The 20,728-nt window shown below is 44.1% G+C and overlaps 1 protein-coding gene across 5 annotated transcripts in view; it reads left to right on the forward strand.

Moving 5' to 3' along the window:
* Positions 1 to 4,587: 4,587 nt before the first annotated feature.
* The window catches only part of MTM1 (myotubularin 1), a 109,623-nt gene continuing 93,482 nt past the window's right edge, over positions 4,588 to 20,728 (forward strand). Inside the window, exon 1 of one of the 5 annotated variants that reach the window (XM_054472146.2) lies at positions 4,588 to 4,607. The gene's annotated coding sequence lies outside the window, so the exon portion shown is untranslated. Of the gene's footprint in view, positions 4,608 to 10,188; positions 10,265 to 11,971; positions 12,081 to 13,011; positions 13,032 to 20,728 lie in introns of those variants that run through there. The other 4 variants (XM_054472143.2, XM_054472145.2, XM_063660686.1 and 1 more) reach the window with 4 other exon arrangements.

Consider the following 20,728-nt stretch of genomic DNA (forward strand, 5'->3'; position numbering starts at 1 on the left):
TTTTTACTATCTAGGGGCCTGACAGGGGTAGGAGTAGGGGATTGGGGAGGTGGCTGAGACTCCATTCGGTTCTCAAATAGCTACCCCCGGAGGCCCTCACCTGAGGATTAATAGGGTTAACAGGCTTCCTGGGGAGTGGGGGAGTGCACTTCTCCCACTCATTGGTCAATGACCTTTTTGAAGTGATCCCTGGAGGCTCTAACTGGAAAGGGCGTGCCTTTGTTAGACTCCACCTGAAGCATTCTGTCAAAGAACTGCACCTCAGCTCCCTACCTCCTGACGAGTGGGATCCTTAGAAGGCAGTTTCTAAGGCGATTCCATTGCATCCTGCTCCCCTACACAGCCCCGCCTGCCTTCTCTCTGGTGTTTGTTCTCCTGAGTGGAGAGGAGGGGTCTGGGAAGATATTCTGGGAAAAGATCCCCCTCTCACTGCCTTCACAACTCTCATGGGTTTTTGGCAGTGAAACAAAGAGGGGTAGTATTTATTTTGGAAAGGACACATGTTCTGGCTTCCTCATCCTTCTAGTCGCCTGGGACTTGGGCTCTTAGTTACTTCTGGCTCCCTGTGGGAGGCTTTGTTTCTGAAGCAGGACATGAGACCTCCTGTCCTGGGTGGAAGCTGACCTTGAAAGGTACAATCACGTCTGAGATGAACCACAGAGAATGTTATCAATAAGTCTGGGTTTTTGGTCCCCTAAGCTCAAGCTACTTGTGAGGGCTTAATTAATTTTTTTCAATGGTGGTAAAATAAACATGATATAAAATTTTATGAGAAAACTATGATAACATGATAAAATTACCATCTTAATCATTTTGAGCATACAGTTCAATAGTGTTAGGTACATTCACATTGTTGTGAAACCAATCTCCAGAACTCTTTTCATCCTGCAAAACTGAAACCCTATACCCACTAAACAGTAACTCCTTTTTCCTCCCTTCCCCCAGCCCCTGGCCCCCATCATTCTACCGTCTGCCTCTATGAATCTGACTACTCTAGGGACCTCGTATCTTACAGTATTTGCCTTTTTTTTTTTTTTTAATTTTGAGACGGAGTCTCGCTCTGTCACCCAGGCTGGAGTGCAGTGGTACAATCTTGGTGCACTGCAACCTCCACCTCCCGGGTTCAAGCAATTCTCCAGCCTCAGCCTCCCAAGTAGCTGGGATTACAGGCGTGCGCCACCATGCCCAGCTAATTTTGTTGTTGTTATTTTAGTAGAGATGGGGTTTCATCACATTGGTCAGGCTGGTTTTGGACTCCTGACCTCAGGCGATCCGCCCTCCTCAGCCTCCCAAAGTGCTGGGATTACAGGCGTGAGCCACCGTTCCCAGTCTGTATTTGCCTTTTTGACTGGCTTATTTCATTTAAGATGATGTCCCCAAGGTTTATCTATGTTGTAGCATGTGTCAGAATTTTCCTCCTTTTTAAGACTAATATTCCATTGTATGTATATGCCAAATTCTGTTTATCCATCTCTCTCCTTTGATCATCAATGAACACGTGCATTGCCTCCAGCTTTTGGCTATCCTGAATGATGCTGCTATGAACATGGGTGTACAAACATCTCTTTATGACCCTGCTTTCTATTCTGTTGGGTATATACCCAAAAGGGGAATTGCTGGATCCTATGGTAATTCTGTATTTAATATTTTGAGGAGCCATCATACTGTGTTCCACAGCAGATGCACCACTTTACATTACCACCAGCGATGCACGAGGGTTCCAATTTCTCCACATGCTCACAAATATTTGTTATTTTCTGTGGGGTTTTACTTGTATTTTTTTTTTTTTTTTTTTTTGACAAAGTCATGCTTTGTTGTCTAGGCTGGAGTGCAGTGGTGCCATCATGGCTCACTGCAGCCTTCACCTCTCAGTTTCAAACAGTCCTCTAGCCTCAGCCTCCTGTGTAGCTGGGACTACAGGCATGTACCACCACACCTGGCTAATTTTTCGAATATTTTGTAGAGACAGGGGTCTCGTTATGTTGCCGAGGCTGGTCTTGAACTCCTGGGCCCAAGCAATTCTCCCGGCTTGGCCTTCCAAAATGCTGGGTTTACAGGTATGAGCCACCGCACCTGGCTTGTGTTTTTTTTTAAATAGTAGCTATCCTAATGGGTGTGAGCTCATATCTCATTGTGGTTTTGATTTGCATTTCCCTATTTTAATGGAGTTTTTTGTTGTTGACTTGTAGGGGTTCTTTTTTTTTTTTTTTTTGAGACTGAGTCTCGGTCTGTCGCCCAGGCTGGAGGACAGTGGCGCGATCTCAGCTCACGGCAAGCTCCGCCTCCCGGGTTCACGCCATTCTCCTGCCTCAGCCTCCCGAGTAGCTGGGACTACAGGCACCCGCCACCACACCCGGCTAATTTTTTGTATTTTTAGTAGAGACGGAGTTTCACCTTGTTAGCCAGGATGGTCTCCGTCTCCTGACCTCGTGATCCGCCCGCCTCGGTCTCCCAAAGTGCTGGGATTACAGGCGTGAGCCACCACACCCGGCGGGGGTTCTTTATATATTCTGGATATTAATCCTATCAGATATATGATTTGCAAATATTTTCTTACATTCTTTAGGTTGCATTTTCACTCTTTTGTTTCTTTTGACGCACAGAAGTTTTAAATTTTGATGTACTTCATTTATCTACTTTACATTTGTTGCTGTGCTTTTGGTGTCATAGCTAAAAAATCATTGCCAAATCCTGTCAAGAAGGTTTCCCCTGTGTTTTCTGCTGAAAGTTTTATAGTTTTAGCTCTTACATTTGGATCTTTCATCCATTTCCAGTTAATTTTTGTATATGGTGTATGGTAAGGGTCTAACTTCATTCTTTTGCATGTGGATATCTGGTTTTCCCAACAACATTTGTTGGAAAGATGTCCTCTCCCCATTGAATGGTCTTGGCACCTTTGTCTAAAAATCATTTGACCATATATTTTAAAGTTTCTGTCTGGTCTCTTTATTCTATCCCGTTGGTATAAATGTCTGTCTTTATGCCAGTATCACACTATTTTGATTACTATAGGTTTGTAATGTTTTGAAATCAGGAAATGTGAGATCTCCAACTTCATTCTTCTTTTTCAAGATTGTTTTGGCTATTTGGGGCCCCTTGATTTTCATGTGAATTTTATGATGTATTTTTCTAGTCTAAAAATAAAATATCTCTGCCGTTGAGATTTTGATAGCGATTACATTGAATTTGTGGATCACTTTGGAATGTATTTACATGTTAACAATATTGAGTCTTCTAATCCCAGAACACAGCTGTCTTTCCATTTATTTGTGTCTAATTTATTTTAGCAATATTTTGCAGTTTTCATTGTAAAAGTCTTTTGCCTCCTTGGTTAAGTTTATTCCTATCTTATTCATTTTAATTAATCTTAAATAACACAATTTCTTTCAGGTTCAGCAAATATTTGCTGACATTCAGTTTTGTTTTTGTTTTTGTTTTTTGAGGCAGTCTCACTCTGTCACCCAGGCTGGAGTGTGGTGGTACGATCTTGGCTCACGGCAGCCTCTACCTCCTGGGTTCAAGCGATTCTCCTGCCTCAGCCTCCCAAGTAGCTGGGATTACAGGCACCTGCCACCACACCTGGCTAATTTTTGTATTTTTAGTGGAGACGAGGTTTCACCATGTTGGCCAGACTGGTCTCAAACCTCAAGTGGGACCTCAACTGATCCACCTGCCTTGGCCTCCTAAAGTGTTGGGATTACAGGCATGAGCCATGTACCCGACCTCAGGATTTTTTAATCTTTTATTTTTTCCCTTCTCATATATTCTCTCTTGGTTTTAATCTTGGGTCTCCAAATCTGTGTTTGAGAAGCCTAGCATACTACACACCTCAACATGAATCAGGCCCTTCAAATAAAAGATAAAGCTCTTTTTAAAAAGCCTGTTTTGAGTAAAACACACTTGACTGTATCATGAAACATTTCCTCATAGGGCCTACTTTCTTAAAAGTTATTTAGTGTAACAACTGAGGTTTCTTTTATTTTTATTTTTATCTTATTTAAGTCTTTGTAATTGGGGGTAGAAGGAGAGGATCTTGTGAGTTGGGTTTAGTTTTATTTGTGATCTGACTGGGGCCTGGGGCAATTTTGTCATGGTGTTGCCTGTGGACTAGACCTCAAAGTCCTCGGTGAATACCCTATATGTGCCTAGCGATGAAGGAAGCAAACAGGACTGGCACTTGGAAACATTGTGATGTCATGACCATAAGCCCTTTGTGCTGGCCCCTGTGTCCAAGAAGCCCTGAGACAAAGAACCTGGGTTTCTCTCTATGTGTTTTCATGTCCCATTACTTGTCTCAAACTTCCATCTAGCACCTGGCAAAATAGAACCTGCTGACCAGCGGGGCCTCCTCAAGGAGGCTCCAACTTAACATTGAGTTCTGTGAGAAAGTGGAAGCAAAATACCAGTGAGAAGCAATAGTGGTCTCGTCTGCCCAGGAGCAGAGCGTACAGGTTGGCTCTCACTGTCTCCTGGAGCCCCACTGCACATGTGCCTGCAGATCACTGGCAGCTCCCAGAGAGAAGCTGGGGGAAGCTTCTGATCCCTGGGGCCCACAAGGGTAATGTTGTCTCTGTCTGGGACGTAGATCCCAGGCCTCCTGCATCCAGGTAAGCTCTCTCTGTCCTGCCCCCATGAGGCTGGGCTCTGTCTTCTCCTGCTTCTGGAATGATAGAAATGTTCTATATCTTGATTGTGATGGTGAACAGACTGGGTAGCACGTCCTTGTTATTTTCAGGGCAAGCATCACCACTCTCTCCCCTTCAAGGCCCCAGTCCTCTTAGAAAACAACCAACCCACCAACCAACCAAAAAGAGATAGACAGTTCTGGGCAGCCTTAGGAATCTTAACTGAGGCTATGTCTTCTTGTCTTCTTCCCATGCTTAAATCTCAGCTTTTTTTTTTTTTTTTTTTTGAGACAGAGTCTTGCTTTGTCGCCCAGGCTGGAGTGCAGTGGAGTGATCTTGGCTCACTGCAACCTCTGCCTTCCGGGTTCAAGCGATTCTCCTGACTCAGTCTCCTGAGTAGCTGGGACTACAGGCGCGTGTCACCACACCTGGCTAATTTTTGTATTTTTAGTAGAGACGGGATTTCACCACGTTGGTCAGGCTGGTCTTGAACTCCTGACCTCGTGATCTGCCCGCCTCGGCCTCCCAAAGTGCTGGGATTAAATCTCAGCTTTATTGGGCCGGGCACAATGGCTCACGCCTGTAATCCCAGCACTTTGGGAGGCTGTGGCAGGTGGATCACCTGAGGTCAGGAGTTCAAGACCAGCCTGGCCAACATGGTGAAACCCCGTCTCTACTAAAAATACAAAAATTAGCGTGCACCACCACGCCTGTAATCCCAGCTACTCGGGAAGCTGAGGCAGGAGACTCACTTGAACCTGGAAGGCAAAGGTTGCAGTGAGCCAAGATTGTGCCACTGTACTCCAACCTGGACGGCAGAGTAAAACTCTGTCTCAAAACAAACAAAAAAACCAAACTCAGCTTTACCGAAGTATAACTTATTTGCAGTGAAATTCGCCCATCTCATGTTTATAGTACAATGATTTGGGGCAATTGTATACGGTTTCATGATCGTGTCAACAATCAAGACATAGAACATTTCTATCAATCACCCCCAAAACTTTCCTCTTGCCTCTTTGGAGTCAATCCCCCACCCACCTCTAGGCTGACCTCTGGCCCCAGTCAACCATAAATCTGCTTTCTATCATTATTGTTTTGCCTTTTCCAAAATGTAATATAAATGGAATCATGCAGTATATAATATTTTGTGTACAGTTTATTTCATTTAGCATGATATTTTTGAGATTCATTCAAGTTGTAGCATATATCAATAGTTCTTCCTTTTTATTGCTAAGTAATATTCCATTGGGTGCATATATCACCATTGGCTTAGCTATGGGTTTAGTCAGTGGGGATTTGAGATGCTTACATTTTTTTACTATTTATTATTATTATTATTATTATTATTATTATTATTATTATTTTGAGAGGAGTCTCACTCTGTCGCCAGGCTGGAGTGCAGTGGCACGATCTCGGCTCACTGCAACCTCCGCCTCCCGGGTTCAAGCGATTCTCCTGCCTCAGCTTCCTGAGTAGCTGGGATTACAGGTGGACGCCACCAAGCCCGGCTATTTTTTGTATTTTTAGTAGAGACGGGGTTTCACCATGTTGGCCAGGATGGTCTTGATCTCTTGACCTTGTGATCCACCCACCTCGGCCTCCGAAAGTGCTGGGATTACAGGCGTGAACCACCGCGCCGAGCTTTTTACTATTATTTTTGAAAGGCTGCTGTGAATATTTGAATACAAGTCTTTTTGTGAACGTATGTTTCCATATATCTTGGATAAATACCTAGGAATAGTATTGCTCGGCCATATGTACATTTACCTTTATAATTCACTGCCAAACCATTTTCCAAAGGGGCTGCACTATCCTGCTGAGGCTGCTTTTTAAATACAGACTGGGGTTGGGGAGGAGGAGGTAGGCAGAGCTGCTTTGCAGTTCTCCTAGAATAAGAAGTTAGACCTGGCATTCATGTGCTTCACAACAAGCTTATGAAGGAGTTAATGAATAAAACCCATTTCACAGATGAGGAAGTAGAGGTTTGGAGAGACATACTTGCCCAAAGTCACACACCTAACAAATGGAAGAGCTAGGATTTAAACCCTGGGACCTTTGTATCAGTGCGCAGGGGCTTACCACCCTATCCTCTCCCATCTCTCTCCCCAGTGATCATCGTGGCAACTTGGGAATTCTGCTGCCTTGACACCGTATATATCACATTTACATCTATCCTCAAGGGGACACAACGACCCTGGGAGGTGGCATTCAACCCCTTTTTTTCAGAGGAAGCAGTTAATGATCAGAGAGGTGAAGTGACTTTCCCAAGGCCAACAGCTTGCCTATAGAATTTCTGGGACCTGAATCAGGTTTCCTAGTTCCAAGTGCTTTCTGCTAGAGCATGGTAACCCACAGCTGCATTTAAAATTTTTCATTCCTAATTTTCTTTTTCTTCAGCCTTCTCTTTCCTCAGTAAGAATGCCCCTCCCTTTCCTCCACCTTCCCCTGCCTCAGGCCCAATACATTGAACCTGGTAGGATTAAGTTGAGGCAGGAGTGGGGACTGGGGAGATCAGAGCATAGAGGCCAAGGGAGAAGTAGCAGGAAACAGGCCATTTTCTCACTCGGGCCTGCTTCTTATCTAGGAGGTGAGAGGCCGGAGGTGGAGGTAAGGGATGAAGCCAGCCACATCCAGAATGCAGGCTCCTCATGGTGCTGCCTAGCCTACCTCCCCCAACTGCAGAGAACAGGATGAAGCCTCTGAGGGTAGGAGGTGCCTCCAGCCCTCCAGCCTGTGCCTTAGCAAAAGCAGGAGGACTTTGGGGGAGAGGGGCGGAAATAGGTGTAGGATGTGCTACTCAGAAGGGTTGTGGAAGAAGCAGCCTCAGGTCACATCTACTGCCCCCTCCTCTCTATTGTCCTGGAGCCCTGGAGAGGGAGGCCAGCCATCTTCTCACAGTCCTCCTGCATGTGGGGGGGTGTGTGTATGTGTGCAAAATGCAGGGAAGCCTGAAGATTCCTCCACACACACACACACACACACACACAGAAATGTGAGTGCAGCCCCAGCCTGGAAGAGGGCAGGCTCAGTCAAGAATACAGCGATCTCACCAAGGGCAAGGCGGTGGTAACCCCTCCATAGTGTGCAACCTTGTTTGATTGTTTGTTTGTTTGTTTGTTTGAGATGGAATCTTGCTCTGTCACCCAGGCTGGAGTGTAGTGGCGCAATCTCAGCTCACTGCAACCTTCACCACCCGGGTTCAAGTAATTCTCCTGCCTCAGCCTCCCGAGTAGCTGGGATTACAGGCGCCCACCACCACGCCTGGCTAACTTTTTTGTATTTTTAGTAGAGATGGAGTTTCACCATGTTGGCCAGGCTGGTTTCGAACTCCTGACCTCAAGTGATCCGCCCGCCTCGGCCTCCCAAAGTGCTGGGATTACAGGCCTGAGCCACCACGCCCAGCCCATAGTGTACAGCTTTTACAGTTTTCAAAGTGCTTCCTCATCTGTTGCCTCTTTCGATCTCTGCACTTACACCGTGAGACAGGCATGGCAGGGGTTACTCTCTCCATTTCACAGGCCAAAGGCTAATCTTCTCTACTGGCCCTTTCTGGTTGAATTGCATCTTTCTAGAAGTGGGGCTGGGCTGGGGCTGGACCCTGGAAAAATCTTCTTCAGGAATTACCTCCTTAGGATGAGACCATCCCTGCTCTGCACCTTCCCCACCTCCCAACCCCCAGCTCCTCCCAGCTCCAGCAAAAACCTTTGGCCTCATCTTGGGACACTTAACCAGGCCTATTATATGCAAGGTATCCCAGGCAGCTGCTGCCCTCCCTCCACCCATCCCCATTTTCCTCTATCCCTCTGCCCTAAGATTCACAGATACCAGGAATCCAGAGTTATTCAGCAGCCCACCAGGGAGCCTCTCTAGCATGCAAATTTACTGAGCGTGCTTTGAAATCCAGCACAAAAGTGAATAAGATTCAAAGGAGTTCATAGTCTGGGGAGGGGAGTTGGCAGAGCAGACGTGTAAGCAAATGATGACATCAGTACAACAAGAAGGGCTGGGTGGGGGAGACTTCTCATTGTGCGGGGGCCCAGGAGCAGCTGCTATTCTGCTGTCTTTCCAGGAGTTTGGCAAATCCAGGAGAGAGGACCAAGTGGAAAGGGCTGGAGGAAAGAAAAAACCCGGTGCATCAAGTTCCCTGGGACTAGGCCAGAGCTTGGGCTGAAGAGCAAAAAGAGGCACACTGGGAGAAGTGGCTAAAGAGTGGGTTGGGTTGGATTCTGGATGGCTTTGTTACTCATCTAAGAAGTCTAGACTCTTCAATAAAGCATATATATGTATATATAAATAATGATATATGAATATATGTGTATATGTGTGTGACTATGTAGAAACATACGTACACATATACACTGGTATCAGGTAAAATGCTGTTTTTAGATGCTGGAGAACTAACACATGCAAGAGAAAAAAACAGGTCATGATAAAGTCATCCTATTTACTCGAACTGCTCATGTATAAGTATTATGCAGTACAAAGAATATTATGCTCATTTTTCTATGTGCCAGGTTGTCTTTTTTTTTTCTTTTTTCTTTTTTCTTTTGTAATTTTTTTGAGACGGAGTCTCGCTTTGTCACACAGGCTGGAGTGCAGTGGTGCCATCTCAGCTCACTGCAACCTCTCCCTCCAGGGTTCAAGCGATTCTCTTGCCTCAGCTTCCCGAGCAGCTGGGATTACAGACACCTGCCACCACGCCTGGATAATCTTTGTATTTTTAGTAGAGACGAGGTTTCACCATGTTATCCAGGCTGGTCTCGAACTCCTGACCTCAGGTGATCCGCCTGCCTCGGCCTCCCAAAGTGCTGGGATTACAGGCGTAAGCCACCGCGCCCGGCCCAGATTATTTGTTTTATTTGATTACACAATGAATTCTCTTCTTGAAGTTTGCCTTCCTTCTCTTTTTCCTGTCCTTTTCTTTTTACTGTATCAATAGTTGTCTGACCCAAACCTCAACAAGTAGAAGGAATTTTGGACTGAAATGTTTCCGTTCACTAAGTCTCAGTTGCGTTCTTGGAAAGGTGCTGGCACAGCTGAGGGACACCCCAGCTGTTAGTTGAGTTTGTGAATTGCAGATCCTGCTCCGGAGTCAGTTCCCTGATACTATCTCAACTTTACGCAGCCAACCCTGTGTACCCAATAATAGCTCAATTTAGTGGCATCCCCTAAAGTCTTATGTAGAGAAGTTTTCCCTCTGGATTTCCCCTTTACTGAAGAAAAACGGGGAGACCCAGACAAGGGTCCCGGGACTACGCTTCCCAGCCGCCTCCGCCCGGCGCCCAGTCCAACTTCCCTTACAGAGATGGCCCCTGGCATCTTGGCCCCGCCCAGCCCCAGCACCATATTGCGAACTACAATTCCCAGCTGCCTCCATGCGTCGGACCCTTCAAAATGGGCTTCCCAGCAGCCTCTCGGGCGAAGAGCCCCGCCCTTCGGAGCTGCTCCCCGGGTCGACCCGGCGCACTCTTCCTGCCCCCTGCCCCGTCACGTGATGCAGTCCCGCCAACCGGCACGGGGAGGAGGGCAGCGGGCGGTGGCCGGGGGCGGGCAGGCCGTGGGGGGCGGACCCCAGAGGGGGCGGAGCAGGGCCCGGGAGCCGAGCAGCCTGGCAACGGCGGTGGCGCCCGGAGCCCGAGGTGGGTGCGCGCTCACGGCTGGCCTGGCTCGGAGCCGGGCACAGCGGGGATCCGTGGTGAGGGGATCGGGAGGAGGAAGTTGGGACTCCTTGGGCCAGCGGGTCGCGCGGGGCCTTGCCGCACCGTCAGGGTTGGGTGGGGGTTTCGCCCAAGCGCCGTCGCTGTCCCCGCGGGGCAGGGCTGAGGCCAGGGAGCAGCAGGCAGGTACCTCCGGCTTCCTCCCGTTCTCCCCGCCCAAGGTGGCCGGCCGGCGGCGGGCGAAGGTCGGGACGGGGGTAGGGGTTGGCTGGCCGTGGAGCTGGGGGCGGACGTCTCAGCCACTGCCTGGACTTTGCTTCCCCGTCCCGGGGCGGTGAGTGGGCCGGGCGTCCGCCCTGCCTCCCCGGCGACGCTCCGCGGCTGGTCCTCGCCTTGGCCCTCCGCACGGAGCGGGCGTCCGCCGCATCCCCGGTGGGCCCTGCGGAGCGGCCGCAGCCCGGCACTGGCCGCGAAGCCTCGATGGCCGCTCTCGGCCAGTGTTTCTGTGTCATACACGAGAGGTTTATCTGCTTTTGCAGCAGTTGAGGGAAGATCTTAGAGGGAGCGGTTAGTTCCCTGATAACGCAGTCGGAAGTATGTACAGGCACGAGCAAGCGCCCGTGGCCGGGTTGCCTCCCTTAACTGTCTGTTGCTGCGCTCAGGAAGTGAAAACTAATTTTAGTATTTGCCTAAGCAAGTAAGAAGTGAATCTGCTGCAAAAATTTTATTGGAGCTTTATAGACGCACGCATCGTTTGAGGCGAAGTGGGTTGCGACTGGTTTTGAAACAGATACACCACATCTTCACAAGAATAAAAATTATAGCATTTTAGAATTGACTGGCACCCTGAAGTTTACATTGTTCATTTGTTTCCTGGATGGGGGAACTGAGGCCCAGAGAGGGTAACTAATATGTCCCGGGCTTCAGGGCAACTTAATGGCAAAGCTAGTATCACAAGCCAGCTCTCTGGGGGTATCTTGGTGTCTGTCTAGTCTGGATTCTTTTTACCACAGCTCAGTATTATTCCTTGTGAAATAACCACCTTAGAGTCTTGAGACTGAGCCAGCAATTTTGCTAGACTGCAAACCATTTTGAATTTCCTTCAAAATCGGTTTACCAACCGAATAAGACAATCAGGCCTGTTACTTTGCAAACATGTTTGCCTTCATCCAACATATATATTGGGCACGATCATGTATTCACCAGGTTTGATTCTGAATGGCTTTTGGCTGCTTCACAAAATCAAATCTACTTTAAAGAGATTCCACACCATGGGGGAGATTTGAACCAGTGGTGCTGCCTGCAGCACCAGTGTATAGTAGCCTCCCAGGGTGCTTGAGGGTGGATACCATTCACGGGGACTTGTAGATTCTAGTGTAGTTAGTAAATGATTGGTCTCTTTAACTTAAAGTTCTAACTACATTTATTAAGTTGTCGGTGGTTTCATTCATTCATCAAACACAAGAATGCCAACGGTGGGCACTGGGAAGACAGCAAAGAGCCCCACTGCTGAGGTCCCTGCCTTATAGAGTTTATATGTGGGGAGGCACACAATAAAAAAATAAACAATGATATATTTTCTGGCAGAGATGAGCGCTATGAGAAAAAATAGAGCTCTGAAACCTTACAGTGAAAGTAAAACAGGCTGGCATGATTGAGAATGACTTGGGCATTACTTTGAATTTCTAGTTTTAGATTGCCAGCTGCTGCTCCATTAAAGGAAATAAATCCAAAAGTAAATCTCTGAATCAAAGAGATGTTTTGGCGTCATCATTTCTCCAATGAGTGTCTTTAGATGGTAAGCTCATCCCAGCCTCATTTTTACTCACATTTCCCCCCCTTACATGCAAACAGTAAGTGATTTCAAATACCTAGAGAGGTATTTTTCAAATCTTTCGCTGTTTTCATAGTTAGATAGCTCACTGTACTACAGAAAGCTCTGATGAGGTCAGTATTGGTTGTTGATTTCATGCCAGTGTCTGCTGGACTCTCAGGCTACCTTGCACAAGGGTTTCTCTTCCTGTGCAATGGTTTGTACTGTGAACCTCTTATCTGAAATGATCATCAGTCCTTGTGTTGTGTGGTTTGTAAAGAAACTAGTTCATTTTGAAATAGCTCAAGAGAAAAGAAGCACTCATTCTTAGGAACAAGAGTGCTCACTAATAAAATGGCATTAATGAGAGTTGACTGTAAAAGTTCATCTGTTTAATACCTTCTAAGTTCTCTCATATTCTGTATGTTCAATGGCTTCAAAGCAAAATTTTAAACTTTTACAGGTCTGAAAAATAATTAAAGTTACAAAAAATACTTTAATATTTTTTGTTCCAAAATGAGAGGCAGATTAACAAAATGTAGTTACTTAGAAACCACTGAAAACACATGGTTCTTGCTCTTATTGAGGGCTCCAAAATAAAGAGAAAAGTGGAGACTCTTCAGCGATTAATAGGTGACATTTTAAAGGGGTAACCAGAGGATTTCCAAGGCTGGAGTTTCTCATTTCTAAAGTTCATTCGATTTTGTAACAGAATAATAGATTGTTTTCATTATTCTTTAGTAATTTTCCTTTCCTGTTTTTGACCTCTTTGAAGTTCTGCTTTCGTTATTTTCTAGTTTTCTAGTTCTTTATTTCCTTTTTGGCAGATGGCGGGGATAGGGACCATCATTTGCCTACAAGATTTTGACTCTGGATTGGGCAGCCTGCCCCAATTTGAATCCTGGACCTAATATTATCTGTGTGACTTTAGGCAAGGTACTTACCTCTGTGCTTTAGTTTCCTTATCTGTCAAATGAAAATAATAATAGTACCTTTCTCAAAGGGTTGCTGGAGGGACTGAGTGAATAATCGATGTTAAGTGCTTAGAAAAGTGTCTTGCATGTAGTAGACACTAAAGAAAAGCTGTTATTGACTTGAACGATATGGAACTCTTTTGTTTTTAAGAAAAAACATTATCCTAGCTATGTCTTAATAAACTTTTGGAATCCAGTAGCTTGCTTTTCTTGACATTTCTCTGCATTTCCTTGTTGGCACGAGCTTTTGGTTCCAGGCGACTCTGGCAGCAGTGTCCTCAGTTCTTGCAGTGCTATATTCCCTTTACCATTTGGACTTAGAAATTTCTTGAGGCCACATTTTGTTGCTACAAACAATAATAGAGCAAGAGAGGCCTTCTTCTAGTTCATCTGCCTTGAAAGTGAGAATGTATTAGGAGACCCAGTAGGAGTTACTGAGTTAGGTCCAGTTGTCATCCTGTAGTTGGGGGAAGGTTTTTCATTGGAAATCTTTGCAGTGTATTTTTCCACTGTGAGTACCATGACAGTCTCATCTTTTTCTTTTTAAGAATGTGGAGGCATCTCTTTAGATAATTGGCATCGTGTACTACTAGTGCTTTCTATTTCTACCAGAGGAACTATGGTAAATGAGCCTTTTGTTTGTGTGAGGTGGTAGAAAGCTTCCTGCATTTGGATTCCAGAAGCTTGAGTTCAGGTCCCAGTTCTCTTCCTTAACTCTGTGTCACTGGACAAGTCATTTAACCTTGCTGCTAGTGGCTCTTCCATCTGTAAGGTAGAGCTAATAAAACCTGCCCTGCCAAGTTTCCAGAGTTCTTCAGAGAATCAAATGTGCCTCAGAGCCCTTTGTAAAGTGTGCAGCATTATTATTATTGCATGAATGTGTTGTATAAGCAGTTGCTATTTGGAGAACTGGTATAAGAGAGCAGTTGTCCTTCCTGATCTTGGACTATCTTCCCTGTGGCTGTAGGTGTGGCCTCTCTGCCTCAATCTCCCTCTTCTGTCATCATTAAAATATGCAGGTATTTCTATTGCCTCTTTCATAGGGGCCTGATGTCACTGGTATACCATAACAAGTTTTCGTTTTATGTATTCCTAAAATGGTAGTAGTGTATAACCAACAATCACAGGGTGACAGCAAGGCAAGCTCAGCCTCAGGGAATGTTGCCTGCCTCTCTCCCAAGTGTCTCAGAATGGAAGACTTTCTCTTTTCCAATGGAGACCTGACTGCAGCTCCTGAGTCCATACTAGACTGGATGCTTGTGCTTCTGGGGTTAGAATAAAAAGTGATCCAGGCTCTGGGGAAGAGATCGTTGATAGCTCCCCAGGTCTGTACCATCCTCCTTGCTGGAACAGGGCGGGCGCCTGAGCGGCCTTTTCTCGTTAAAGTTGTTTCTCAGTATCTTAAAATGTCTCTATAAGTTGCACTTTGCAATGAATTTCATGTACTTGTATTAGTTTAGTATTGCTGTTGCTTGACTGTTTGTCTTAATAGGTAACTCCTACATATTTCAGTACGTTTTTCATTTTCTATGCTTGTAATAAAAAGGGCGAGGTTGGAGATATTTTTTCTGATTGTCTGAAACCTAAGATGGTTCTATACACACAGTAGACATTTAGTAAACATTATTTAACTTGAACTAGACAAAGCAGGCCAGCTTAGAATTGTTCACACATGATCATTGTAACCAATTCTGTTGCATGTCTAGAGATCATGCTCCCTGTCTGCCAGATGAAATGGAGCTCATGCTTAACCTTTCTTGCCGTGGTCAAATAGCAAATGAGAAAGTTCTTTGAATCAGTCATTGTCTTGCCACCCTTTTCTTCTCAGCTCTTGATTTTTGAACTCTTGGCATGAGCAGTTTGAGTACAGATTAGTTTTTGCTTTGCTTGCTAGTATGTTTGGGGTGGGAAGTTGAAGGGGGAATAATTGAAAGTAAAAATAAAAGTTGTTTGTAACTCATTCAGCTCTTATCCCCTTGCCTCCAAACCCTGACAGCACACAGCGATGCCCTTTATTTAGCATGTGATAATTGTTATATTTTGATAGCATGTCCTTGAACTTTTTTGTGAGAAGGAAGCATTGTTTATTTCCCAGAGCCTTTTGCTTGGAATGTAATGGATTGCTACATCAGTTGCCCTTTTCCCTTATTGGGAGATGTAGAGGCAGAGGTGGGTTATAAGGTAGATTCTTAGCATCAGGTGGTGGTGCTTTAAATTCCCTTATATGACTTTTAAATTGCTTTATGGCCCTGAGATGACTTAGGTGGGGATTTAGGAGAATAGTTACTGTGCTGGAATCCAGCAGGCCTGGAATTGGCCCAAGCTGTTTTACTGAAATAAGAAATGTACCTGCCTGCACAGCAGTGACACTTGGCCATGACATGAAATATACCTGCGTGTCAGTGCTATTTGTGGATAACAGTAAGAAGGAAAGTTTGCACTTGGTTTCAGTGAGACCCCAGGAGGGTGCTGCGGTTAACACGGGTTATGTGACTAGGAGGATATGAGAAACCCCAGCCAGTATTCCATTTTGAGTTTCCTGGTTCTGAGGTGTTCCTTGCCCATGTCAGTGGTTCTGGATCTGAGAGAGAAAGCACAGGTCCCTACTGCCCTCACAAAGGGAGGACTGACCGTTGGTGCTGGCCCCCACCTCTTTGAATCCCTTACTTGGAGAGAGAACTGATTTTTTCAAAGTTGAAGCTGAGTCTAACTCTGCTGGACATGTCCTTCCTTCACTATATCAATAATCTCCCCAGAGATTCCCATTGCGCCTATGGCATGAAACAGGTTTTTCTTATTGATGGGGATTGCCCTTGCTCCCCGGGAGGTGGTGAGACGGGCAGAATTTCAAGCCCCATCCTCACCCACTGAGACCCGCGACCTACTCGACTCCTTAAGCTGAATGTGAATTTTAATGAGGCCCCCAGGTGATTTTGCAGTAAATTAAAGTTCAGAAATAGTCTAATAGTACCAGCTCATATCCTGGCTTCCCAGTCCTTTAAGATACCACTAGCCAATAGAGAATGTGTAATTTAAAATTTTCTAGTAGCCACATTGAACAAGTAAAGAAACAGGTGAAATCAGTTTTAATATATTTAACACAGCATATGCGAAATATTTCAATGTGTCATCGACATAATAATGACATGTTTTTCCTTTTTTGGTACTAAATTGTCAATCAGGTGTATATTTTACATTATAGCCCATCTCAGTTTGGATTAGCCACAGTTCAAGTGTTCAGGAGCTACAGCTGTGGAGAGATACATTTGGTCTTGATTTGCTGAGGATTTCATCAGATTCACTGTCAATGCTTAAATAGCCGCCTCAGTCATAACTTACATTAATATTAGGTGTAATCTTTGCCAAGTCCTTAGCCCAGTGCTTTTACATCAGGTCTCATATGAACCCTCACAGCATCGCTTTGAGGTAAAAACTGTTAAGATCCCCACTGAGTTTCAGAGAGGTTAGGTCTAAGCTGAAGCGTTTAGGAAGCAGCAATATCAGGATTTGAACCCAGGCAAGTCTGACTTCTGGGTTTGCAGCCTCCACTGCAACTTCCTGCAGCTCTCATGACTACAGGGTTTTTTCTCAGTTTCAGTTTTTAGTTTTGTAAGCCATATTAAAAAGGCACCATTGGCATATGTATGAAATGCAATCTTCTTTCTTGAGGGGAACTTCAGAGAACTCGAGGAATGCCTCTTCTCTGGCTTTTCAGAGCGGGTGCAGAGTCCCTAAACAGAAGTTTCCTCATAGAGGGAATACCATGGACCAGGGGATTACCTTTCCTGCTGCTCATTAGAATCACTTGGGGAGTTTTACATACTTGCTGCCCTGGGCATCTCCCACAGATATTCGAACTTAATTGATCTGGGCTGAGACTCTGACATCTGCATTTTTAAAAAGTGGTCCCAGCATGCAGCACTACCAGGAGCGCTTCTCCAACTTCATTGCCTTATGAATCACCTGGACTTCGAGTTGAAACACACATTCTGACTCAGTGGTTCCGGGATGGGCCCGGAGAGCGTTTTTCTTCTCAGTTCCATCAAGCTCCCAGGTGATGCCAACAGTGTTGCTCTGTGGCTCCCACTCAGAGCAGCAAGCCACATCATAATCACCTGAGGGGTTTTTGCAAAACTACAAATTCCTGGCGTCATGCCTGGAGTTTCTGATTCAGTAGGTCTGGGGTGGGGCCCAAGATCTTTACTTGAGAAGGCTCTTGCTTTCAATGTTTCACCATAAAGTATTATGTTTACTTTAGGTTTTGTGTAGGGGCACTTCTAGTGTACATTTTTTTCGGTCATAAGTGGATGTTGAGTTTTATCAAACCCCTTTTCTTCCTTTATGGAGATAGGTTTTTGGTTTGTGTTTTTGTAGAGAGGGCTTCTTACTGTGTTACCCAGGCTGGTCTCAAACTCCTGTCCTCAAGCAATTCTCCTGCCTCAGTCTCCCAAAGTGCTTAGGATTACAGGCGTGAGGGAGAACCTGTGTTTTCCCTCCTTGAGCTTGTTAATGTGGTAGGCTATTTTAAGGGATTTTCTAATATAACTTTGTAGCATTAACTAAGTTTGTATTGCTGGGATAAACTCAACAGGGTCATGTTCTTTCTTACTGCTGGGTTTGATTGCTAATACTTTCCTTAGGATTTTTACATCTTATATACATAAGATTTGGTATTAGTTTTCCTGTGCTGTCTTGGTCTAGTTTAGTATCATGCTTATGCTAGTCTTATAAAGTGAGTTGAGGTATTCCCTTTTTCTGTTCTCTGAAAGTTTGTATAAGATTGGAGTTACTGGTTCCTTGAATGTTGCTAGAACTTGCACATAGAGCTGCCTGGGCCTGGAAGATTATAAACTACCAGCAAATGTCTGCCAAATCTATAGCTGTGTCTGTCTTTTCATTCCCGCATCCTACTATTGTTTGTTTGTGCCCTCCTTTTTTCTTTATTAGTCTAACCAGAAGTTTGTCAGTTGTGGTTATGGCACCAACTTGATAATATAATTATGTTCATTTGTTTCCATTTTAGGGCTTTTCTCCCGCTTTTTTGATTAATTTTTAACGAGCAAAAACTTTATATGATTTTAAAGTCAAATTTATTTCAAAGTGTATTCAGAAAAGTCTTGCTTTCACCCCTATCTCTGACCAGGTATTCTGTTTCCTTTCCCCCCATAGATGATCAGTTTTATTAGTTTGTTCTTCTAAGTATCTTTTGCAAATTTGAGCAAGCGCGTACATGTATTTTCCCCTTTTCTTGCACAAAAACATATTTCATACACTATTCAGCCTCTTGCCCTTTTCACTTAAAGAATATACCAGGAATCATTCTTCATTTTCTCCTCCTTTCTTTAGGTTTATTCTGCTGTTTGGATGTTTCAAAACATAGTATTTTCATGATTATTTAGTTGTGATATATTCTATTTTCTATTATGATTATTTCATTCACCTGTGAGCTGTTTAGAAGTACATTTTTACTTACAAATGTATTTTCTAGGTATCTTCAAAACTGATTTACAACTTAACTGCATTATGGTGAAAGAATATGATGTGAACACTCGTAATTCTTTGAAATTTGTCAAGGATAGGCTTATGTGGTATTTTTGTGGCTGGCTTCTTTCACTTAGCATACTGCTTTTTATGTTCATTTTTGTGTTGTTGCATGTATCAGCAGTTCCTGACTTTCTGTTGCTGAGTAGTATTCCATAGTATGGTTATAATGTAATTTATTCATTCAGTAGTTGATCATTTGAGTTGATTCAGTTTTTGGCCATTTTGCAAAAAAGCTGCCATGAACATTCACGTACAAGTCTTTGTGTGGACTCCTGTTTTTATTTGCTTCGTGTAAATACTTAGGTGTGGCATTGCTGGGCCATATGTTTAGTGTGTGTTTAACTTTACAAGGAACTGTCAAACTGTTTTCCAAAGTGGCCATGCCATTGTGCCATTTTGCATTCCCACTGGCTTTAATTGTCTGCGTTTAAAATGTTAGCCATTTGACTGGGTGTATAATGGTATCTCATTGTATTTTTAACTTACAAATTCCCAGTGACTAGTAATAGTGAGCATGTCTTTATGTGCTTGTTGGCCATTAAGTTTATCTTCTTTGGTGAAGTAGTTGCTGAAATCTTTTGCCCATTTCTTATTAAATTGGATTGTCTGTCTGAACTTGTGAGGGTTCTTTTTATATTCTGGATACAAGTACTTCATCAGATATGTGATTTGCAAGCATGTTCTCTCAAACTGTGGTTTGCCTTTCATTTTCTTAACTGTGCCTGTGCAAGAGCAAGGATTTTTAATTTTGATGAAGTCCTATTTACTTTTTCCCCTCTTATGGTTTGAGTTTTTGTGTTTTAAGAAATCTTTACTTAACATAAGTTCACAAAAATTTTCCCCTGTGTTCCCTCGAGAACTTTTTTAGTCCTGCTCTTATGTTTAGATCTGTTTTGGCAGACAGATCTTTCCAACCCCTGGTGTTTATACCTGTGTGATCCCCTTCCCTTGAGTGTGAGCAGGACCTGTGACTTGCTTCTAGAATATAGACTAGAATATGGAAAAAGTGTAGGGATTCTACAGAAATAATTAAGGTCACAACCAGTAGATTTTGAATTAATCAAAAGAGAAGTTATCCTGGGTAGGCCTGAATTAATCAGCACAAAACCCTTAAAAGAAGGTCTGGGTCCTCCCTGAGGTGAGATTCTCTTTGCTGACTTGTTGATGTGAGCAACCACATTGAGGAAGGCCACATAGAAAGGAACTGCAGGTGGTCTCTAGGAACTAAAAGCTGCTTAGCAAAAAGCCAGGGCCCTCAACCATGCAGCCTAAAGGAAATGAGTTCTGCCAACACTCTGAATGAGTTTGGAAGCAGATTTTCTCCATTTGAGCCTCCAGATGAGAATGCAGCCTGGCCATTACCTTGATTGCAACTTTGTGAGACCCTGAGCAGAGGACCCAGCTAAGCTGTGCCTGGACACCTGACCCACAGAAACTGTGAGGTGATAAATGTGTGCTGTTTATGGCTGCTAAGTTTGTTATTCAGCAATATAAAACTAGTATGTCTATGTTCCATTTCAAGTTAATTTTGTATATTTTGTGAAGTAAGGGTAAAGATTCATTTATTTTTCCATATGGACATCAAACTGTTCCAGCATCATTTGTGGGAAAAGGCCCACACATTTTGGTAATTTTGTTGAAAATCAGTTGACCATTGCTAGGACCTCAAAAAGAAGGGCCTAATTATAGTCTCTGTTCTGTTCCATTGATCTGTATGTCTATCCTTATACCAGTACTGCAGTGTCTTGATTACTGAGGCATTATAATAAGTCTGGGGATCAGGTAGTGGAAGTACTGCAACTTTTTTTTTTTTTCTTTTCGAGATTGTTTTGAGTATTCTTGGTTGCTTGCCTTTCCGTACAAATTTTGGAATCATCTTGTCGAAGCCTGTCGGGATTTTGATAGGGATTTCATTGACTTTGTAGATCAATATTGACATCATGACAATTAGGAGTCTTTGATCCTTGAGCATGTGATATCTATCTATCTATCTATCTATCTATCTATATCTATCTATCTATCTATCTATCTATATCTATCTATCTATCTATCTATCTATATATATATATTTTGTTTTGTTTTGTTTTGAGATGGAGTTTCGCTTTTGTTGCCCAG

Source organism: Pongo pygmaeus, chromosome X (genome assembly GCF_028885625.2).
Source record: "Pongo pygmaeus isolate AG05252 chromosome X, NHGRI_mPonPyg2-v2.0_pri, whole genome shotgun sequence".
Lineage (NCBI taxonomy): Eukaryota > Metazoa > Chordata > Mammalia > Primates > Hominidae > Pongo > Pongo pygmaeus.